The following is a 4,932-nucleotide window of genomic DNA, read 5'->3' as shown; positions in this document are numbered from 1 at the left end:
ATGGTCAAAGGTTCAATTCTCATAGTTTACAATAATATTTAGTTGTTAAAAAAATATTAAAAAAAAAACTGAGAGAGAACTGAATAACCCTAACTTAAATACTCAATAATGTTCTAATCAAGGTCTTCTCAAGCTGATTTTACACTTCATTAAAGCTTAAAGTATTTTAAAATTCTTTAGCATTTTAAATTGTTTAATAACAATGAATGGTCAATTCAAGTTCAACTTTCCAATCACTATAAATACCACACATGAGTTTGTGTGCTCCATATCTCAACTCACAAGTTGCCGCAAACAATACCAAAAGAACTTATTCATTTTGCTATTATTATTATTATTCACTTGTGAAATAAAACTTGATTCACTTGTGAACCGGTAAGTTTCACTATGATGAAGATGACGATGTTATGCCAACAAGCTCAACCATCTTTACTTCACGTACCCACCGGTCGAGCAAATATACCGGTACTCGACTGTCGAGAGAAAGATAAGGTGGTCGTCGTACTTGGCGCAACGGGTGCTGGAAAATCGAGACTCTCTGTGGACCTCGCTAGGCGCTACTCGGCCGAGATTATTAATTCAGATAAGATACAAATGTATGAAGGATTAGAAATTACTACAAATAAAATATCCGAAGAGGAGTGTTGGGGTGTCCCACACCACCTCCTCGGGATCGTGGATCCCGAGGCTGATTTCACTGCTAGAAACTTTATTTCCACTGCCTCGTTAACGATGAAGTCGATTGTCGGAAGAGGTAAGCTTCCGATAATCGCTGGGGGGTCGAACTCATTCATTGAGGCATTAATTGATGATCAAAACTGCGAGTTTCGATCGCGCTATGACGTGTGCTTTTTGTGGGTTGACGTAGCAATGCATGTGTTGCATGGGTTTTGTTCGGATCGCGTTGACCGGATGGTGGCCGCGGGTATGGTGGACGAAGTTAGAACAATGTTTAACCCTAACGCAGATTACTCGAGAGGTATCCGACGAGCGATTGGCGTGCCGGAGTTTGATGCATATTTTCGTGCCGAATTATCATCCTCGGTTGATAATAAGACGCGCGCTAAATTATTAGAAGACGCGATTAAGGAAACGAAGGTAAACACGGATAAACTCGCTTGCCGCCAGCTCGAGAAAATTAATCGGTTAAGCCACGTGAAAGGGTGGAAACTTCACCGGCTCGATGCCACCTCAGTTTTCCAAAAGATGGGTCGGGAGGCCGAGGAGTCATGGGCGGAGACTGTGGTGGGACCGGGGTCAATGATTGTAAACCAATTCTTGTTTAATATTAGTCAGTCGCGGAGCTTTGTATCCGCATCTGATGATAGTCGGAGAGTGACTAAAAGAGCTGCGGAGATGGTCGTCGCCGCACTCTAGTATATAAGAAATAATATTTCGTGATCAAAGTTGACAAAACATGACAAACAGTTTTTCGTGAATAGCGAAAAATGCTACGAAAGTAACAATTGTGCGGAGTATGTTGTGGTGGTTCTATGGGAACAATTTCACACATATTAGTCATGAACTATGCCAAAATAGTGTCATGTATAGAGGACATTTGAGATTTATTGTTATATTTGCCATACAATAAATAATAAGTGTTCACATGATTTTTGGGTAAAATCTCGTGAATACCCTTTTGTATTTTTGTATTTGCTCCTATTAAAATAATAAATATTGTTTTTTTGTTTTCTTTTTTTTTTTTTTTTAGAATCGAACTCAACTTGTGTCATCCATTTAAAGTTGTCACTAGAAACATAGTTTCAATTAAAAAGAATTAATAGCAAAAAAGTTAGTAAATATATAAGATATATGTTGGTTAGAAAAACTATCCGGTTTTATGAATAACAGTGGGTTTTGAAATCACTTTGTCCAAGCTACATTAATTTTTTTATTTTTGATTACAATCAAAAAAACAAGAAATGCAATATGGTATTAAGTACGAGTATTGACTTTGCTTTCATATTGTTGACTTTAAATATAGTTTTTTTTTTCTAGTCTTATAAATGATTTACCAAGTAATAAACATAATTCCTTCCCGAACTTGCTTCTTTTAAATTAATTGTTTGAGGTGTTTATTTATATAAATAATTTTATTTTTCTGTTTTAGATATTAAAATATAATAAATATGTACATTTTTTTTGGATGGCTAGATTTTGCTTACACTTTAGTATTTTAAAGAAGGGTGCTACTAATCATTGGATATCATTAACCTACGTAGTCATTCTTTAGGCTTTTTTTATTTAACATCACTTGTTCTATAACTTTTTAAAGGGAAAATAATTCCGAATTTATTCTTCATCTCCATCTTTATAATTACATTAAAAACACAATTTTTTCTCTCTTAATTTTAATTAAATAATATTTTTCTTATACTTTTATCATTAGCTTCTCTCTCTCATTCATTTACAACCACTTTCAAAAATATTAAAAAATTATAGAGATGAACAGTGTGTTTCTTCAAATTTAACCATGAACAGTAACATTTTCTCTCTCATTCTCTCACAACCACTTTTAACTATCTCTAAAAAATGGAGAGCCCCCTCACATAACTTGGAGAATCCATTGGGAATGCTCTCATTTGTACAATTTAGAAAACTAACTAGTGTTTTATTTGGCGCTTTGCGCTGGTCAGGTCGGATAGTACGTCAGGTATGTTGAATTTATTTATGTATCTGTCGCTTTGCACTGGTTCATTAATATGGGTTCAGTTAATTAGCATACAGAAAATTAAAGTATTTAAAAAAACATTTATTCGGTCGATAAAATTCGAGCAAGACATAAAACATTAACAAATTATAATTAAATTATTATAATTATTATTATTATAATATAAAATATTCATACAGGTATATGCCTTCCTTTAAAATAAATAAATAAAGGAAATACAAAAATGGGGTATACCTTATGAAGTAAAAAAATAAAGCAAATACACGTGCATACTAATTGAAGTAAATAAAATAAAAAAAATAAAAAAAAAACCCACTGCTCGAAACCAGATTCAAGCATGCAACCCATCGCATCATCAATGTTTTAACAAACACAACATCAATCAGCAGACCAACACATCATATTGTTTAACTTCTCAAATAATTTGTCTAAAACCTAAAACAACAAGATTTTGTGACAACAACTACCACTTTTACTCTATATAGATAATATATCTACATTCTTTTTAGAATCATTATTAACACCCTCTAATTTGCCCATATATCTACATATTTGTTCATAAAAAAAACTATAAACTATTAACCATTTAAGAAAGACTATTATTATGTACACACCTTAACACATGTTATCTTTTCCTATAGCTTGAAATATCTCAAAAACCATCATTTATATACTAAAAAAAATAACATATTGTTTATATTGTTATATGAAAGTATGATAGTTTTTTTTTTATTATTAAAAAGAATTTGTTACTACAAAACTCATAAGACCCACAAATACGTTGTTAATAAATAAGATTACATAAAACACACCGGTGCAATGTACATGTGACCTTAAAAAGATTAAAACAAAACTAGTGCATGTTGATTTAACCACAAGATATTACTAGAGAGTCTCTAATTCTTACCTTAAAGGTTAATGTAATTTTTTGTTTATAAAAAGAAGCAAAAAGATTATACTTTTTAACGTTAAACTAAAAGGGGCGTTATAAACCAATTTGAGAAGTGTATAAAACTATAAATTAGTTTAGAAATAAAGTTAAGAGCCACTATAAAAGTTGTGTAATCTTTATATACTTTATTATTAATAAGATATTTTAAAGGACATTTGGAATTTATTTGGCATTTAAAATTCTATAGATATGTGACTAGTGTTTAAAATTCATTAGAAATAGCCCACGGACCAACTTGTATCACAATACTAAAAAGGAACATGATATTATTTTACAAATGTATAAACAAGTCACTTTACGTGAGAATATTAATTTAATAAAGCTTTGTTGTTAACAAAACATATATATATAATTAGCATGCATATGAGAAGACTTTTGAAAACACGAACTGGATTATGAAGAAATTAAAAAATACAAGAAAATTATTTTAAACAAGATTTTCTTTTTTTTTTTTATTATTTGACATTTTATTAAATCTTCGTAGAAAAATATAGTTAATTAGCGAGTTACACATATGTAGCTCGTAAGCTGCATATCTTTTATATTTAGTATTTTTACCTTTGAGAAATTTTCATAATTGCGTTCATGTTGTGATATATTTGCTAATGAGTATGCATATATATTGATCAATACGTTATTTGTTTACACATTGTGTATTCATTAGATGATCCACCGTCTATCGTGAATGCCCTTGGGTTTCTTGCATTCACGAGTAAATACATTGATGTTTGCTTGTATATTCATCGGTGAATACAACCTGTTTTGCGTTTAATATAAATATCTATTTTTCTTCTCATCGACTAAAATTTAGGTTTTTTTTTATATGAATTTTAAACTTTTAGTGATTCTCATTTTAACCTAGGAATATATAGGTCAAGAATTAATTTATAATACCAGGCATAGAACTTTGTTGCATAAAAATTTAACAGGTGTCATTCATTCATTTTGATGCTCATAGCCTCATGCGTGGTATCATATTCATTCCATGTTTCATTTGTTGCTTTATTTCATTTGTCACATCCTAGAATAACATAAATGAATTATGCCGTGTCATAACACTAAACAAATCATGTCAAAAATGCCTCGACAAGAGATCGAAAACAAGCAAACAAAAGGTACGCTTGCGAAATTCATACGGTACGATTGTTTGATTGCATAAATTCCAACACCACCTATGTTTGAGTGAACGAGAGCATTTATCCTTCGAGCTCTGACCCTGACCTCCACTCTTTAGGTTTCGTATAATCATCATCATCATCGTACTCAGTATATCCCACCAATAGCAATGCTATGGTAGGGTCTGAGGAGG

General features: G+C 31.4%; 1 pseudogene; it reads left to right on the top strand.

Annotated features, from left to right (window-relative positions):
- Window positions 1-390: 390 nt before the first annotated feature.
- LOC143541596 (adenylate isopentenyltransferase 3, chloroplastic pseudogene) lies at window positions 391-1,393 on the top strand (annotated as a pseudogene).
- The last annotated feature ends 3,539 nt before the right edge of the window (window positions 1,394-4,932 follow it).

The sequence above is a fragment of the Bidens hawaiensis genome, unplaced genomic scaffold, assembly GCF_021521415.1.
Source record: "Bidens hawaiensis isolate Kalapana, Puna unplaced genomic scaffold, B.hawaiensis_p1.1 tig00012615_1, whole genome shotgun sequence".
NCBI lineage: Eukaryota > Viridiplantae > Streptophyta > Magnoliopsida > Asterales > Asteraceae > Bidens > Bidens hawaiensis.
The sequence above is the reverse complement of the archived record's forward strand: the minus strand, read 5'-3'. Positions and strand labels throughout refer to the sequence as shown.